Source organism: Bubalus bubalis, chromosome 17 (genome assembly GCF_019923935.1).
Source record: "Bubalus bubalis isolate 160015118507 breed Murrah chromosome 17, NDDB_SH_1, whole genome shotgun sequence".
In the NCBI taxonomy this organism is placed as follows: domain Eukaryota; kingdom Metazoa; phylum Chordata; class Mammalia; order Artiodactyla; family Bovidae; genus Bubalus; species Bubalus bubalis.
This window is the reverse complement of record NC_059173.1, coordinates 20566870-20586415: the sequence shown is the minus strand read 5'-3', so window position 1 is coordinate 20586415 and position 19546 is coordinate 20566870. Positions and strand designations below refer to the sequence as shown.

Here is a 19546-nt window from a genome sequence, read left to right as displayed (position 1 = left end):
TCCATTCATGTACTGCCTAAATTTCCGTGGGCCATGCTGCTGCTGCTAAGTTGCTTCAGTCGTGTCCGACTCTGTGCGACCCCATAGACCGCAGCCCACTAGGCTTCTCTGTCCCTGGGATTCTCCAGGCAAGAATACTGGAGTGAGTTGCCATTTCCTTCTCCAATAGAAAGCGATAATATCAAGAAACCTCCTCTGCCTCGTGCGAGACACTCTTAGGATTATCCATAAAGACAGCGGAAGATTTGGAGGTAGCAATAGGAGTATAAGGAGGAGATGGGGCTGAAGCCAAAGGGTTTGAACTTTTATGTTCAAAACAAACAAACAAAACCGGGGAAAAGACGGGGGTGCGTATAGATTGGGAAGGGGAACGAGGGAAACTTCTGCGATATTGGAAATATTATATCGTCACTAAATGATGGATACACGAGTGTTTACATATGCTTTTTTTAAAAGCTCAAGCTATATACTTGAGTAGTGCTCCATATTTTTTGCTTTACTGTATGTCTATAATACAACCACATACACACAAAAAACTTTACCTTGGCTGCTGCTGCTGCTAAGTCGCTTCAGTCGTGTCCGACTCTGTGCGACCCCATAGACGGCAGCCCAACAGGCTCCGCCGTTCCTGGGATTCTCCAGGCAAGAACACTGGAGTGGGTTGCCGTTTCCTTCTCCAATGCATGAAAGTGAAAAGTGAAAGTGAAGTCGCTCAGTCGTGTCCGACTCTTAGCGACCCCATGGACTGCAGCCTACCAGGCTCCTCTGTCCATGGGATTCTCCAGGCAAGAGTACTGGAGTGGGGTGCCATTGCCTTCTCCACATCCTCCTAAATTAGAAGTCTCTCACCTCCCCAAAAGTCTTGCTGACACCCTGCACCCCCTTAAATATTGCCAGCTACTAAGACAATTTTTCCCCCACCCTTTGCCTCCTGAGGTACTCCTACACATCCCTCAAAACCCAACTCAAATGTCAGCTCTAGACTTCCTCCTGCACAATACTAGCTCCTTCCTCTGTGCTTAGAGTTACAGTCATTTACCAGTCTGTCACTCCCGAGGCACTAGTCTTGGCATACCTGTGCTAGTGTTCTGTGCTCTCAGGCCCTACCATAAAGAAAGTGAAGTCGGTCAGCCGTGTCCAACTCTTTGCGATCCCATGGACTGTAGTCTACCAGGCTTCTCTGTCCATGGGATTTTTGTCCATGGGATTTTCCAGGCAAGAGTACTGGAGTGGGGTGCCATTTACTTCTCCAGGGGTTCTTCCTGACCCAGCGATCGAACCCAGGTCTCCTGCATTGCAGGCAGACGCTTTACCCTCTGAGCCACCAGGGAAGCCCCACCAAAAAACCTCACCCATGACATGGTAGTTGACATAGCAAGTTCACTGAACTGGCCTGAGCATGAGGAGATCTGGGTTGTTACTCCAGCTTTGCACATAGCTGTGTGACCTTATTTATGTTCCATCACCTCTCTGAACCTTAATTTCCCTGTCTGTAAAAAATATGACACCACACTCTTTGCTCATCTGGTAAAGTTATCATGAAAATCAGATGATGCTATGTGCTGTGCATGTTTGGGGAATTATTTCTTCAAAGACTAACAGGCAATAGGGGGCAGTAGTGGCCCAATATCCAGTTTCCTGGGCAGGTGTCAAGAAATAGGTACAATTAGGGTGATGATGGAAGTTTCCTGGCTATGATGATATGTTATTGAACTCAAGAGTTCTAATAATGGTCCCCTGATTCCGCACCTTGCAGACTGGCAAGGGCCCTGCTTCTCTTGGCAGGTCAGTTCTGTAGTGTCATCCTGGCAGCCATCACTGGAAGGAGGCTCAGCCTAGAGCCTGCTCTCCCAGCTTCACCAATCCATTTGGAAGCCTCTATTTCCCTATAGTGGGCTTCCCTGGTGTCTCAGTGGTAAAGAATCTGCCTACCAATGCAGGAGACGCTGGTTCGGTCCCTGGGTCAGGAAGATCCCCTGGAGAAGAAAATGTCTTACCCACTCCAGTATTCTTGCCTGGGAAACCCCATGGACAGAGAAGCCTGATGGGCTGCAGTCCAAGGGGTCACAAAAGAGTCAGACACGACGACTTAGCGACTAAATAACAACGACAACAGTTTCCCTATAATAAATCTCTTTTTGCTTATAATATCATCAGAGGTTTCCTATTAAACTGAATTAAACTGGTGAATATCATCTTTTTGACTTCCCAAGCAACCCAGCTCTGTAGAAAAGTTTGAAGAACAATTTTGTTTTTATCTAGACATTAAATATTAATTTTCATTTTCAAACTGATTCAATAACATTCTAACCCCACTTGTCAGGGATTTAAAATGTGGATATTTATTATATCACTGGACCACAGTGAATTGTATATTATGGGAGTTTTATTATGTAAGTCAAGGGACTCACTTTAGGGATCAGGCAGTTTATATGAGAGATGGCACCAGCTTAAGGCAATAAGGAGTAGGAAGGACTGTGGCAAACTGGAGCATAGATTCTGTATCTGAATACATTCAGGGGACTGCCCTGGTGGTCCAGTGGCTAAGACTCCAAGCTTTCTATGTACAGGGCACAGGTTCGATTCCCAGTCAGAGAATTAGATCCCACCTGCCGCAACTGAGAATCCTACATGACACAACTAAGACTCAGTGTAGCAAATAAAATAAATACATTCAACTCCAGTTTTTGAAAACGTGGTGGGCCAAGCCAAAGACGACACCAGAAGTCATCTATAAATTTTTATATTATAAAAGTAACAGGGCTGTCTAAAAATTGGAAAAGAGACAAAAGTAACTCTAATCACAATACTATATAATCTGGTATATTTTTATAAACTTGGGATATTTTCTTCTTTGCCCAGGTTTTTCTTTTCAGCATCCTTGTCATAATTACTCGAGCTTCCCAAGTGGCCCTAGCCATAAAGAACCTGCCTGCCAATGAACCCGCTTGCCAATGCAGGAGATGTAAGAGATAAAAGTTTGATCCCTGGGTCAGGAAGATCTCCTGGAGGAGGGCATGGCAACACACTCCAGTATTCTTGCTTAGAGATTCCCATGGACAGAGGAGCCTGGCGGGCTACAGTCCATGAGATCGCAAAGAGTCAGACAAAACTGAAGCAACTTAGCACCCATGCACGCATGCATAATTGGTCATCAGGTATCTTTCAACAATATTTCAGGATTTGAAAACAAATGAATTCAAAGACCTACAAGTTCTCAGGACTTGTCACCCACAGAGTTGTTCAACCATCACCACTGTCTAGTTTCAAAACACTTCATCACCCCTAAAAGAAATCCTGACCCATTAGCAGTCATATCCCATTCCCCATTCCCCCTGACCATATTTTGTTTAGCCATTCACCCCCTGATAGACTTTGGGTTGTTTCTACTTTGGGGCTATTATTAGGAACGTTGCTATGAACATTTCCGTACATATTCTTAATGGATATAGATTTTTCAATTCTCTTGGGTATATACCTGGAGAGGACAAGATCAATTATTTTTTCTGGGAATCAGAAGCTTGTTATGGCAGAAACCAGGAAACTAGGTTAGACACTGATGAGGCATTTGCATCCGTTGCATAGTCAGTTCTCAGATGCTGACAGGTTTTAAAGGGAATAACAAAGGCTGCTTCCCCAGAAAGGCTAGATCAGCTTTCTGCTGTTTGGGTATTAACATTCGCCTTCCCTTCTGGTCCCACTGAAGTTCTCTCTTAAAAAGTAGAGAAGAGTAAAGGAGACTAGAGAATTTTCTTCATTTTTCTTTTCTTTTTTTCATTTTCAGTTTGTAAATGTTACTTTATGAAGAACAATGTTGATATAAAAGTGAAAATTCAAGACAAGTTTAACCATAATGTCACCACCTAATCAAATAAGCCGTCCTGGGAGATGCCGTGCTAGGACCTTCATCTCACACCCATCCTGGCCCTCTCTGCCCACCTTTGTATCACAAGGAAATCTGTTTCCCAGGCTCCCTTTCACTCTGCTTCCTGGTAGGTTCAGCCAGTCGCAGGCACTTGTGGAAGATTGGAGGGCAGAGGAAGGAAGAAGCCAGAGCATTTGTCTCCCTTGCTGCTTTGGGAAGCATCTCTGCCAGTGACTGCACGTTCGAGGCTCCAGATCCTCTGAAAGTCCAGTTTCTACTGGATGGTCCTGGCTCCTGGGCTCTGATAGTCCTACTTCCTCCCTTCCTTTCTCTAGTCCTAAGTGGATTAATATCTTTCTACTGTTGATAATCTATGCCTTTGTCTCACAATCTTGTTTGACTCCTCAGCTCTATCATTGCCTGTTGTGATGGTTTCAAAATATATCCAGGAGTTCTGTGATCTTCCCACCTTTAAAAGGTGGAATCTAGAGAATTCCCTGGTGGTCCAGTGGTTGGGGCTCCACGCTTCCACTGCAGGGGCCATGGGTTTGATTCCCATATGCTACAGCAGCCAAAAAAAAAAAAAAAAAATTGGAGCCTAATTGCCCTCCTCTGGAATGAGAGGCAGAACTTAGTGACTGACCTCTAAGAGAATGTGGCAGAGATGACTATGACTTCTGAAGCTAGGTCATAAAAGGAATTGTTGCTTCAGTGTTCTCTTGACACTTCTCTGAGGGAAGCCAGCTACCATGTCATACAGACACTCAAGCAGCTCTGGGAGACAGTCCCACAGGGGAGAGAAACTCAGGCCTCTTATTGATAGCCACGTGAGGGCACCATCTTGGAAGTGGCTCCTCCAGCCCCAGTCAAGCATTCAGATAATGTTGCAGCCCCTGCTGATATCTTGACTGCAGTCTCCTGAGAGATCCCATATCAGGACTGCTCAGCCAAACTGCTCCAGAATTCCAGATCTGCAAAAAGGGTGAAAGATAATGATTACTGTTGTTTTAAGCTGCTTAGTTTTGGGACAACCTGTTACACAGCAGTGGATAACTTAGGCACCTGAGCTTCCAGAAGGAAAGCACTACTTTTACCACAAGCAGATAATAGGGAAAGTCCAATTTACCCAAAAGTTCACTGATGGGTAAATGAATAGAGAAAACATGGTCTATCCCTATGACAGACTATTATTCAGCCATTAAAAGGAATAGAGTACTGATTCAAGCTACAACAAGGTGGACCTTGACGACAGTAAACTAAGTCAAAGAAGTCAGTCACAAAAGGGTTATGCATTGTATGATTCTACTTAAATAAAATGTCCAAAACAGGCAAGTCCATAAAGACAGAGTAATTAGTGGTTTCCTTAGGCTATAGTAGAAGTAAGGAGGAAACGGGGAGTGACTGCTAATGGGGCTTGGTTTTTTTTTGTTTTTTTGAGTATAGTTGATTTACCTTGTGTAGTTTCTTCTGTACAGCAAAGTGAACCAGTTACACATATATCCACTCTTTTTTAGATTCTTTTCTCATGTAAGTCACTACAGAGGACTGAGTAGAGTTCCCTGTGCTTTACAGTAGGTCCTTATTACTTGCCTATTTTTTTTTTTTTGGAAGCACCCCACAGCATGTGGGATCTTAGTTCCCCATCCAGAAGTTGAACCTGTGCCCCCAGAATTGGAAGCATGGAATCTTCTTAACCATTGGATTGCCAGGCAAATCCCCCTAGTTATCTCTTTTATATATAGTAGTGTGTGTATATGACCAGTCAATCCCAAAGGAAATGAACCCTGAATATTCATTAGAAGGACAGATGCTGAAGTTGAAGCCCCAATACTTTGGCCACCATGCAAAGACCCAACTCACTGGAAAAGACCCTGATGCTGGGAAAGATTGAAGGCAAAAGGAGAAGAGGGCAGTAGAGGATGAGATGGTTAGATAGCATCATTGACTCAATGGACATGAATCTGAGCAAACTCTGGGAGAAAATGGAGGACAGAGGAGCCTGGCGTGCTGCAGTCCATGGGGTCACACAGAGTCAGACAGGACTTAGTGACTAAACAACAATGAGTGTGTATATGTCAATCCCAATCTCTCAGTTTATCCCTCACCCACTCTTTTCTCACCTGGTAGGGGCTTCTGTTTGGAGCAATGAAAATATTCTGGGAATTCCCTGGCAGTCCAGTGATGAGGACTCAGCACTTTCTCTGCCCGAGCCCAGATTCGATTTCTGGTTGGAGAACTTAAGATCCTGTAAGCCATGGGGTACAGCCAAAAAAAAAAATAAAAAGACTCAGGACTAGATAGTAGTGACGGGTGCACGTATCTGTGAACATACTGATGTCACTGAACCGTACCCTTTAAATGTGTGGACTTTATGGCATATGAACTATATCTCAATAAGCTATTTAAAACAAGCAAGGGGGACTTCCCGGAATAGTCTGTGCTCCTAATGCAGGGGCCCAGATTCGATCCCTGGTCAGGGAACTAGATCTTACATACCACAACTACAACTTCACATACCGCAACGAAGACTGAAAATCTTGCATACCATGACTAAGATCCAGTGCAGCCAAATAAATAAAATAAATATTAAAAATATGTTTAAAACAAGGAAGAATTTTCAGCTGTCCAAGGTGTGGTCCAGAAACAGCCAGGTTCAGGTACAAAGGACAGTCAAGAGAGATAATGCCTTTGAGGTTAGGTCAGGTTCCAAAGTTGGTCAGGGTCCAGTTTTGTTTTTCCCTAGATCCTACTTCTGGGGCTTCCCAGGTGGCGCTAGTGGTAAAGAATCTGCCTGCCAATGCAGGAGACGCAAGAGAGGTGGGTTCAATCCCTGGGTCAGGAAGATCCCCTGGAGAAGGAAATGGCAACCCACTCCAGTATTCTTGCCTGGAAAATCCCATGGACAGAGGAGCCTGGCGGGCTACAGTCCATAGGGTCGCAAGGATTGATATGACTGAGCAACTGTGCAGCTATCTACTTCCATCTTGAATACCAAACAACCTTTGCAGCTTTGACAAAGAGGGAGCAGTGCTGGACACCCACCTGCTGACCTGGCATCAGCTGGCCTTGCTGCTCTCCCACTGAGATAACGATTTCACAGAACAAGAGCATCAGCCAAGGCCACTCTGGGATGATGATGGAACAAGACAAGACATGAATGTGGTCCAAGCCACAGAACACCAGATCCAACCCTCTCCTGGCGAATATGAGTGACAGCTGCTTCTGCACCAGTTACAGCCTCAGCTTCTCACCAGTCTGTCCCCCCATATAGATGAGATATATTAAGAGCCTCGATCGTAGAGTCATCCCTGGTTCCTGCTAGCACCCACTCTAGAGCAAATTCCCAGATCCTCATACTCTCCCCAGAACCACCCAACCAAAGCCCCAACTCACAACCTACGCCCCTGGACCCAGCCCCCAGAACAGCAACACAGCCTGAGGCTGGCTGTCTGCAAGTGGGTGAGCTGTGGCTTCACTGCATCATTTATACGCAGGAACAGAGGTGCTGGGCAGACAAGGATGTGACATATTTTGGCCACTCACTTCCCATAAAAATGAAAGAACCAAAAGTCAACTTACGCAGCAAGGTTGTTTAAAATAGCCTAAAGCAGGAAATGGCATGAATGTCTATCAAGGGAAGAAATAATCAGGTAAATTACAGTACATTCATAAAACAGAGAACTATACAATCATTTGAAAGAAGGAGGCAGGGATTATCTATTAAAAAAGAAAAATAAAACAAGATATATGTATATATGCTGGAGCTGGAAAGATGATTATAGGGTAACATGAAGTGAAAAAAGCAAATTGTATATTAATATGTTTGTCACACTTCCATAAAAAATAAATGTGTGTTATATATATATATATATGCATGTTCTCAGGAGAAAAATCAGAAAGAACATGAGTCAAACTGTCAACAGTAGTTACCTGGGAGTGGAAATGGGATAGGAAGAATCCTACTAAATACATAATTTTGTAAATGGCCGGATTGTGGGTGTGGAAACCCCAGGTCCGTTCATCCCACCAGGACCCTCCCCACCCTCACCTGGATACTTGGTTTTGCGGCATGAACAGCACCCAAGGCAGAGCCCTGTGCAGCGCCAAGGTCACCTCAGCACGCATTGGATTAAGCAACCAGCTGAGCATTCTTGCAAAGCTGGACCAACTTTGGCAATATTCCACCTTAAACTTGGTCTCCCTCCTTTTCAGCCTCACTTTACTTCTTCCCTGACTCTTGCTTCCCTGGTATTATACCCTCCAACAAAGCATTAATTCATATTCTTTTCAAGGAGCCCATACAAAGTCAATGGGTGATTTTTCTTTTTTTTTTTTTACATTTTAAATAGCTTTCTTTCAACATTTTCTTTAAGAGCCCAACCACTTGGGACTTCCTTGGCCACCCAGTGGTTGAGACTTTATCTTCCAATGCAGGGGGTGTGGATTTGATCCCTAGTTGGGGAGCTAAGAACCCACATGCCAAAAAAACAAGAACAAAAACATAAAAACAAAAGCAGTGTTGTAACAAACATAATAAAGAGTTAAAAAATGGTTCACATCCAAAAAATCTTTAAAAAAAAAAAAAAGTGGATGAGGACCCTCAAAGCAGAGAAGTGCTACCAAATGAATATAACTGTAATACAAAATCTGCACAGAGCCAGTATTTACAAGCAACCTCTCTTTAGGTGAAACAGACATTGAAATTCAGACAGCGTGCCCAATGCACTTCAAACAATTGTGTTGCTAAGGTTTGATCTTCCTGTTTTCTAAGATGGGTTTGGGGACACTATTATCTTCCATATAATGTTTTTGACTTAGTGAGGGTGACTATTAAGTAGAACAGAATGAGTCTCCTGTGACATTTCTGGAGGGGACTTCCCTGATGGTCTAGTGGCTAACACTCTGCTCTTCCAATGCAGGGGGCCCGGGTTCAATCCTTGGTCAGGGAACTAGATCCCACATGATGCAACTAAAAAAAAAAAAAAAAGATCCTGCATGCTGAAAGGAAGATCAAAGATCCCACAACTAAGACCTGGTGCAGCCAAATAAGTAAAATAAATATTTTTTTAAAATATTACTAAAAAAGATGCAATGATGACATCAGAACTGTTCTCAAGTCTATCAAATTAAAGAAGGATGAGGAAAAAAAAAAAAGAAGGATGAGGAGGAAAAGGAGAAGGAAGAGGAGGAGGACAGGGTGAGAAAGAGGAATAAGAATCCAGATTAGCATCTTTGGGAAGTCAAGGCTGCCATGGGTAGAAGAGTGGATCTGAGGCTATTTCAGGATGTCAACCCTTGGAACTGAGCCCAAGAGACAGGGCAAGTAAAGCAGAAGACTACTCGGACTCCTGAAAAATAAGTCTTTGTAAAATGGTCTGTTTTAGTCAGTGCGAACTGCTGTAACAAAAAGACCCATAGACACTCATAGATCAGCTAATGCTATGGTGACAGTCATACGGCAACACATAAAGGTATCAGATCAACACACTGTATACCTTAATCTTACTTTAAGTTCTGCTTGATTGACTACGCCAAAGTCTTTGACTGTGTAGGTCACAACAAACTGTGGAGAATTCTTCAAGAGATGGGAATACCAAACCACCTGACCTGCCTCCTGAGAAATCTGTATGCAGGTCAAGAAGCAACAGTTAGAACTGGACATGGAATAACAGACTGGTTCCAAATTGGGAAAGGAGTATGTCAAGGCTTTATATTGTCACCCTGCTTATTTAACTTATATGCAGAGTACATCATGCAAAATGCCAGACTGGATGAAGCACAAGCTGGAATCAAGATTGCTGGCCAAAATATCAATAACTTCAGATAACGCAGATGACACCACCCTTATGGCAGAAAGTGAAGAAGAACTAAAGAGCCTCTTGATGAAAGTGAAAGAGGAGAGTGAAAAAGTTGGCTTAAAACTCAACATTCAGGAAAGGAAGATTATGGCATCTAGTCCCATCACTTCATGGCAAATAGATGGGGAAAGAATGGAAACAGTGACAGACTTTATTTTTTGGGCTCCAAAATCACTGCAAATGGTGATTGCGGCCATGAAATTAAAAGATGCTTGCTCCTTGGAAGAAAAGCTATGACCAACCTAGACAGCATATTAAAAAGCAGAGATATTACTTTGCCAACAAAGGTCTGTATAGTCAAAGCTATGGTTTTTCCAGTAGTCATGTATGGATGTGAGAGTTGGACCATAAAGAAAGCTGAGCGCTTTTCAACTGTGGTGTTGGAGAAGCCTCTTGAGAGTCCTTTGGACTGCAAGATCAAACCAGTTAATTCTAAAGGAAATCAGTCTTGAATATTCATTGGAAGGACTGATGCCAAAGCTGAAACTCCAATATTGGCCACCTGATGCAAAGAACTGACTCCTTGGAAAATACCCTGATGCTGGGAAAGATTGAAGGCAGGAGGAGAAGGGAACGATAGAGGATAAGATGGTTGGGTGGCATCAGTGACTCGATGGACATGAGTTTGAGCTTTCAGCAAGCTCCAGGAGCTGGTGATGGACAAAGAAGCCTGGCATGCTGCAGTCCATGGGGTTGCAAAGAGTCAGACAAGACTGAGCAACTGAACTGATACCTTAAACTTATACAATATTGTATGTTAAAGTGTTAGTTGCTCCTGTCTGACTCTCTGTGACCCCATGAACTGTAGCGCACCAGGTTCCTCTGTCCATGGGATTCTCCAGTCAAGAATACTGGAGTGGGTTGCCATTTCCCTCTCCTGGGGATCTTTTCCACCGAGGGATCAAACCCAGGTCTCTTGCATTAAAGGCAGGTTCTTTACCATCAAAGACACCAGGGAAGCCCGTTGTATGTTAACTACATCTCAATTTTTTATAAAGAAGGCCAGAAAATGTACCAAAGCCTGAGTGACTTATAAGTGACAAAAATTTATTTCTCCCACTTCTGGAGGCTGAAAGTCCAAGATCAAAGCACTGTTAGATTTGGTGTCTGGTGAGAACCCCCTTTCTGGTTCATAGACCTCTGTCTTTTCACATGGTGGGAGAGAGGAGGAATTTCTGTCATTTTTTAAATTTTTATTCATTTATTTTTAAACTTCGGCCAAGGCTAGCAACATGCGGAATCTTAATTTCTTGATCAGGGATTGAATTCACGACCCCTGAAGTGGAAGGGTGGCATCTCAACCACTGGGCCACTAGGGAAGCCCGCAGGCATTTCTTTCTTTTATAAGAGCACTAATCCAATGCATGAGGGCTCCATCCTCATGACCTCATCACCTCCCAGAGGCCCCTCCCCCTAAAATCATCACATTGTGGGGTTAGGTTTCCAACATATGAATTTGAGGGGCACAGACTTTCAGTCTTTTAGATAGTCTATGGCAACAGCACAGGGAGCTATTCTCTAGTGCCCCAAAGTTCCCTCTCAAGTCCTAGTGTGGTTTCTCAGGAGCTGGTGGCCTGATTTTCCAGGAAGCAGTAACTTCTCCTTGCACATAATCACTGCTTCTCTCTGCCACGTGCCCAGGCAACTGGCTCCGGGAACCTCTGGCTCAGTTCTTCCTTATGCAGCTAACTGTGGGAGCTCCCAGCACCCACTCACCCTTCTCCCCACTCCAGATTTTCCATTCTTGTTGGTGGCATCAAGTCTCTCTTCTTTTACCCATAGTTGAAGCAAAACTCATCCCAGGAAAGCTAATATTTTGTCATTCACTCAAGCCCACAGTCTGTATTTTTTTTAATTTGTAATGAAAATGTTCTAATATTATAGGAGAGAAAATAGTATGATGGAGTTCCATATACCCATCACCCAGCTTAAACAATCATTAACAAAAAGGCAAGTGTTCATCTTCTCCACATTCCCAACCATCCCACCCTCCCAATGGGTTATTTTAAAGCAAAAAATCACAGACATTACATCATTTTATTCATGAATATATCAGCAAGCCCATAGTCTTTTTTTTTTTTTTTTTTAACTTTTTTTGTCACATGGCATGAGAAATCTTAGTTCCCTGACCAGGGACAGAACCCACATCCCCTGCATTGGAAGCACAAAGTCTTAACCACTGGACCACTGGGGAAGTCCCAGCCCATAACCTTTGAATAGCTGTTCCATGTTATTGGGAGGGAAGGTTGAGTACTGTGTGTAGAGTGGATGGAGAAAGAGACCCTCCAGTGGACTGACCTTTAATCACCTTTCCATTATTTCCCAGCAATTCCGCTCTGACTCAAATTTGCATGCCCTCCTCAACAAGTCATATGCTGTCTCCCACTCAGCACCTGAACTTGCTTTCTAAGTTTGGGCTGTCCATCCCTATGTGATTTTTGATGAAAGCAGAGTTTTATTCCTTCTATGGAAGTTTAAAAAGTTAAACTTAAGGGAAAAAAAGGAACAAAAAAGGTTAAACTTCACTTCCCTTGATCATGGGCTATGATCCAAGCTCAGCCATTTGGATGCTCTCACCAAGGATGTGAGTTTGGACTAGATGAACCATGTACATAGGACTAAAGGAACAGAAGGGTGGCTGGTGCTCAGACAGTGAGTTGCTTAGGTGTGAGGTGAAGATGGACTATAAAAGTTATGTCAGCCTTGGGAAGGACTTTGGGCTTATTATAACTTGGCATTGATACCTGGTGTGATACAATGTATGTATTTATCAAGATTATTGAATGCCAACTTCCCCTGTATTCCTTGGTTAAGACTCCATGCTTCCACTGCAGGGGGCACAGGTTTGATCCCTAGTCAGGAAGATTCCACATGCCATGTAGTGGAGAAAAAAAAAAATATTGACTGTTGAGTAGAAGATTAGAAGGAAGAAGGGATGAAGCAGAAAACTCAGTTAGAAGCCTACCGTAGCCTTCCAGGTGGTGAAATAATATTAAGTGGGGCTAGGGTGCTAGGAGGGAGATGAGGAAGCCGAAGAATTTCTGAGATGTGTTGCAGGTGCAATTGATGGGACTTGGTTGCCCTAATTTCTAATTCCTCTAGTAGCTTCAAACACCACAGTAAGAGAACAGTGCTGACTCCACGGCGTCAGTGTTCTGAATGAAATGCTTCAGTGGTGCCAGCAACAGCAAACGTAATAGTAACAACAACAATATAAAGAGCAGCCGCTAACATTAACGTAGCTCTTACCACGTGCCAGCCCCGATCTGTTTTTTTTTTTTTTTTTTGCCATGTGGAGTCTTAGTTCCCCAACCAGGGATCGAATTTGTACCCATGACCACTCTCTAATCTCACATTTTCATGAACTGCCCCATAAAATCCTGTACCTATTAACAGTCACCCTCCATGCTCCTCTGCCTGAAGCCCACAGTCATCACTAACCTTTCTGGGTCTATAGATTTGCCTATTCTGAACATTTCATATAAAGGAATCATATATTATGTAACCTCAGGTTTGACTTCTTTCACTTAGCATCATGTTTTTCAAAAATATGTATTTCCATTTGTTTATTGATTTGGCTGTGCTGGGTCTTAGTTGTGGCATGTGGGATCTTTGATCTTCACCGTGGCATTTAGGATCTAGTTCCCTGACCAGGAATCGAACCCAGACCCCCTGCACTGGGAGAGCCGAGTCTTAGCCGCTGGACCGTGAGGGAAGGCTCCAGCCTCCAGTTTTTAAGGTTTGTCTGTGTCGTAGCCTGTGTTGGTGCTTCATTCCTTCTTATAGCGGAATCCTGTCTCATTGTATGGATGGACTGCATTTTGTTTATTCATCTCACAGTGGACTCCTGGGTTGTTTCCACCTTCTGTGTTGTTTTGCCTGTGGTTAAATAATACTTTTCTTCAGATCACTTCATAGGAACAGAACTCCTCATTTCTCTGAGATAAACCAGGCTCCAGAAGAGGGTAGGCAGAAAAAGAGAAAAGGCCCTTATCCAACCAGGAAGCTCACAACTATTGAGTGAGCACCTTTCGTGTGCCGGGTGGGGCAGCCCTGCGACCACCAACCTGCTTTCTGTGCATTTGCCTATTCCGGACATTCTGAATAAATGGAATCATATGATACGGAGGGAATAAGAGAAGACCACAGCCCATGTGTGTGAAGCCCAGGGAACAAATGTGCTCTGTTTGAGTGTGAGTCAGCAGGCTGAGCATGGATTGGATGGGGCAAGTTGGGGAGCAGGGGGAAGGCGGTGGAAGAGAGCACCAGAAATTGATTCTGGGTCCAAGTTCACATTTGATGCAGTAGGTTTGTTTGTTATATGACCTTTGGTGAGGCACTGAATCATTCTTTGTCTCAGTTTTTCATCTGTAAAATGGGAATAAACAATTTTTGTGGGGATTAAATGAGTTAAAGGGACTTCCCTGGTGGTCCAGTGGTTAAGACTCTGCACTCCCAATGCAGGGGGTTTGGGTTCAATCCCTGGTCAGAGAATTAGATCCTAAATGCCACAACAAAGATCAAAGATCCCGCATGTTGTAACCAAAACCAAGCACAGCCAAATAAATAAACAAATAGAAATATTTTTGAAAAACATGATGCTAAGTGAAAGAAGTCAGACATGAGGTCACATAGTATATGATTCCTTTATATGAAATGTTCAGAATAGACAAATCTATAGATCCAGAAAGCAGATTAGTGGTGACCAGGGGCTTTGGGCAGAGGGGAATGGAGGTTGACTGTTAATAGGTACAGGATTTTATGGGGCAGTTAATGAAAATGTGAGATTACAGGGTGGTCATGGGTCTTCCCAGGTGGCACTAGTGATAAAGAACCCGCCTGCCAATGCAGGAGACGTAAGAGACACTGGTTCAATCCTTGGGTCAGGAAGATCCCCTGGAGGAGGGCATGGCAACTCCCTCCAGTATTCTTGCCTGGAGAATCCCATGGACAGAGGAGCCTGATGGGCTACAGTTCATAGGGTCACAAATAGTCAGACACGACTGAAGTGACTTAGCACACAAGCATAATGGTTGCACAGCTTTGTGAACATACTAAAAACTACTGAATTGCACACATTAAAGGGTCAGTATCACTGCAGGTGGTTTACATCTAAACAGAAAAGACTCTTTCCTAACAAAAGGAAATGCTAGAACACATTACCACCAGATAAACTGAATTCAAATCAGATCAACCTCTCAAGCCAACACCAGTCTAAAGAAAAGATGGAACAAACATATTAAAGGGCTTTACAGAGGTAAAATGATTAGAATCTAGACTGAGAATCTCTATAAGGCAAACAATCCTGTTTCATCACCAAATTGATTTCAAGGCAAGGAGGAAAAAGAAGAGATGGAGGAGGATTTAAAGAGACTAAGGGACATATCAACCAATTGGAATATGTGGATATGATTTGGATCTTGAGTTAAACAAACTTAAAAAATAAACTCATAAAACAACATTTCAAACATTGGATGCTTGATATGAAGAAATTATTAATTTTTTCAAGTGTGATCATGATACTATAGATTTGTAATTTCATTGTTTTAGAAATACATATTAAAATATTTGTAGGTGAGACAATATGGTGTCTGGAACTCTTTTTTGAAATTGACTTGTGTTAGCACATCTAGTTCCTGTAACACACTAATTTGCTAATTCCCCTCCTCTTTCTCAGCCCTCTCTTGTTCTACCTGAAATTAGTTTATTTTTGGTTTTACTTGTTTACCATCTGTTTCCCACAAGAGCAGTAATCCTGTCTCTCAGATACTGTCATAGCCCACAGGTTTAGCAGTGAACGTGGCAATTTATTAAGAGCTAAGTATTTATTGAATCAGTGAACGTCAATATTGGTCTTACCACATCAACTGCTCTAGTCCTGAGTTTCAGCTCCAGGTCCCCGCTGTCAACCAGACGTCTACACCCAACCTAGACATCTCCTCCAGGTTTCCTTTTTTTTTTTTTTTTTTTTGGCCATGCCACATAGCTTTTGGGATCTTTGTTCCCTGACCAGGAATCAAACCTGGACCCCTGCAGCGGAAGCATGGGGTCCTAATTTTGGACAGCAGGGAATTCTCGCCTCCAGGTTTCTTTCATCTTCATCGTCTTCATCTAGTTTTTCTATAGAACTTTGTGTGGCTGGCTCACATGCTTATTTGTTTAATAATCACAATTACCCTTTGTGACCCCATATTACAGAGTGGGAAGCTGAGGCCCCAAAGAGTCATGTGACCTGCCCAAGGCCACACACCCTGTCAGTGACTGCACCAAGCTTAGAATGTAGAGTGAACTGGAAGCTTAACCATCAGAGCTTAACTGCCTCTCCCTACTTAAGATTGTAAACATTCTCTGAAGAACTCAGGCTCATCATCTGGTGGGGGGAGGTCATCCTGGACTCCTGCCTCCCCTTTCCCTTCCTGGGGTCTTAGTTGTGGCATGTTGTGGCAAAGTCATTTCCATCTCCTCCACTCGCCCATCCCTTTCCTGTCCCGGTCCTGAGGCTCAAGCTGCTGGCTGACACTGTGGCTTCTCTAGCAAAGTTCTTTGCTGCCTGCTTTGAGGAAGGCAAAGTTGCCCCAGTCTGAGCATCCATTACTTATCCCTTAGTTCACCATGGGGGCACACCAGGTTCAGCTCTGTCCCTCCTAGCTGTGGGACCCTAAACAAGTTATCTAACCTCCTGTGGCAAGTTGAATGGTGCCATTCCTCCTGACACTCGTCACCCCACAAAACAAGCTATGTTTCTGTCCTAATCTTCAGAACCTGTAAATGTGACCTTATTTTTAAAAGTGTCTGTAGAGATGTGATTAAGGATCTCAAGATGAGATCATTCTGGGTTGTGTGGGTAGGTCCTAAATCTAAGACAACTGTTCCTATTTTTTTCTTTTTTGCAGCTCTGAGCAGCATGTGGGTGGGATCTTAGTTCCCCACTAGGGATCAAACCCTTGCCCTCTGCAGTAGAAATGCTGAGTCTTAACCAGTAGACCACCAGGGAAGTCCTATAAGTGTTCCTCTAAGAGACAGAGAGAAGACAGACCTACAGAGAAGGCCGTGTGAAGACAAGGCAGAGACTGGAGTGATGCTGCCACGACTTTTGGAAGCCAGCAGCTGGAAGAGGCAAGGATGGATCCTCCTCTAGAGCCATCAGAGGAACACACCTTGACTTCAAATTTCCAGCTTCCCAACTGTCAGAGAATGTTTCTATTGTTTGAAGTCAAGTTTGTGGCAATTTGTTACAGTAGCTAGAGGAAGTTAATGTCCCTCCCTATTCCTCACTGTCCTTGATTTAGGGTGGAGATAATCATAGATCAGAGCTTCCCAGGTGGCGCAGATGGTAAAGAATCCACCAGCTAACACTGCTGCTGCCGCTGCTAAGTCGCTTCAGTTGTGTCCGACTCTGTGCAACCCCATAGACGGCAGCCCACTAGGCTCCTCTGTCCCTGGGATTCTCCAGGCAAGAATACTGAAGTGGGTTGCCATTTCCTTCTCCAATGCAAGAAAGTGAAACGTGAAAGTGAAGTTGCTCACTCGTTCCCGACTCCTAGCGACCCCATGGACTGCAGCCTACCAGGCTCCTCCATCCATGGGATTTTCCAGGCAAGAGTACTGGAGTGGGGTGCCATTGCCTTCTCCCCAGCTAACTCAGAAGACTTGAATTCAATCCCTGGGTTGGGAAGATCCCCTGGAGAAGGAAATGGCAACCCACTCCAGTGTTCTTGCCTAGGAAATCCCATAGACAGAGGAGCCTGGCAGCTACAGTCCACGGACTCACAAAAAGTCGGACAAGATTTAGTGACTAAACAACAAATCATAGATCCACTTTATTGGGAGGCTGTGCACAGATCTGACCCCGGCTTTAACACTTACCAGCTTGTTTGACCTCGGGCAAGTGATTTGACTTCTCTGTGTCTCAGTTTCCTCTGTTGTAAAGTATAATAATACTTCTTAAGAAGTAGTAAGGCAGCAGTTCTCAAACTTTTTCCTCTCAGGGACTCTTAGGAACTGTTGAAGACCTTAAAGAGACTTTGTTAAAATGTTACATCTATTGATATCTACTATAACTAGAAATTTGAGCTGTTTTTAAAAAACACTGATTAATTTAAAACAGACACATGTTAGCATGAATTTTTTCAATAAACATTAACTATGCTCCAAAAGAAATAAACAAGTGCTGAGGACAGTGACATTGTTCCATATTTTTGCAAATCTCTTTAAAATCTAGCTCATTATCAGAGAGCTAGCCCCTAGGATCTGTATCTGCACATTCAGTCAATCACGATATGCTGATTTGTTTTACCTGTAGGAAGTAGATGCAGCCTGTCATTGATGTATAGCTAGCAAAGGGACCTCAAAGAGACCCTTCGGGCATTGAGGAACCCTGATGGTCATGTGGCCATACTTTAAGAAGTAGTAAGTTAGGAAATATTTGTAAAGTACCTGGAATAATGCCTGACACATGGTAAACACTACTTTTAAACTAAATATAAAGCAAATGCTCAATATATTTTAAACTTTAAACATTTTTAGGGTTTCCCTGGTGGCTCAGTGGTAGAGAATCCGCCTGCCAATGCAGGATACACAGGTTCAATCCCTGATCCAGGAAGATCTGACATGCTGCGGAGCAATGAAGCCCATGTGCCACAACTGCTGAGCCTGTGCTCTAGAGCCAGGAGGCTGCAACCACGGAGCCCATGTACTACAACTACTGAAGCCTGGGCACCCTAGAGCCTGTGCTTCACAACAAGAGAAGCCTGCGCACTGCAACTAGAGAAAAGCCCATGCAGCAACAAGGATCAGGCACAGTCAAAAATAAATACATAAAAATTATATATATATTTACATAAACTTTAAGCATTTTTCGTTTTAAATAATGTGTGTCAAGTTGGGGTGCACTTTATAGCTACAATGGCGTTCAGGGTTTTTTCTGACTTCAAGGAGCTCTGAAGAGGGAAATAAGTGTAACCTTGGTCAAAACTCACTGTGTTAAGAGCAGCTTTATAGGAGTACGAAGTGGGATGTGGGGATGCAGAGAAAGGGGTGTGAAGGATGGGGTTGTGGCTTCCGAGAAGGCTCACCTGGGCGAGGAAGGATGGTCTGATGGACTAGCAGGTTTAGCCAGGTCAAAAGAACAGGGGGCTTGTGACAAGAAAGCTGAAATTCAAACCCTGTTCTCACCGTCTCTGTGAAGTGGTGTAGGTGTGTCACAAAGAGCCGCTAACGGATGCGGCTAGCCGGCAAGCGGGGCAGCCCGGAGGCTTAGGGACCAGAGGACCCCTCGATCTTTCTGTCCCTCTCCTGGGCGCCTCTTCTGAAGCTCAGGGCCCGGCGCCGCCAGGTCCGCCCGCTGACCCGGCCGGCGGGGAGGATAGGCGAGCCGTGGGGTCCTCGACCCTTTCCCGGGATGGGCCGCATCCCGGAGTCCACCTCCTGAGCCCTCCATTTTTCTGCAACGCAGAGTGGCCCCCCGGCGCTGTGAGTGGTCCCAAGAGATCTGCGACCCGCAGCCCCACCGCCTCCGCACCCTACCACCCACCTTGCTTCTCTGGGCTAGTCTCGACCCCTCCGCGACAGGATTGGGAGAGGAGGAGCTAGGACCGCGCTGGAGGCGGGGGTGGCGCCTCCGGACGCGCTGGGGGCGCCGGCTGGAGGCGGGGAAGGAAGGTCCCGCGGGTGGAGCGGCGGGAGCGGGGCGGGGGGCTGCAGAGTCGGAGGGTGGGGGTGCGGTGCCCGCGGGGACCCTAGGGCGCCCTCGGGCGGCGGCAGCCGGGCGCGCCCCTCTCCAGGCCGGGATCGGGGCGGGGCGCGCGGCATCCCTGCGGGGGGA

At 44.5% G+C, this 19546-nt stretch overlaps 1 long non-coding RNA gene across 1 annotated transcript; it reads right to left on the bottom strand.

The window, feature by feature from the left end:
• Nucleotides 1-3748: 3748 nt before the first annotated feature.
• Nucleotides 3749-19386, bottom strand: LOC123329948. Its single transcript, XR_006545579.2, has 3 exons — nucleotides 19256-19386; nucleotides 17590-17745; nucleotides 3749-4836 (listed from the first exon to the last, which is right to left on the bottom strand). It is a non-coding gene; the product is annotated as an uncharacterized LOC123329948 (long non-coding RNA).
• Between the last annotated feature and the right edge of the window lie 160 nt (nucleotides 19387-19546).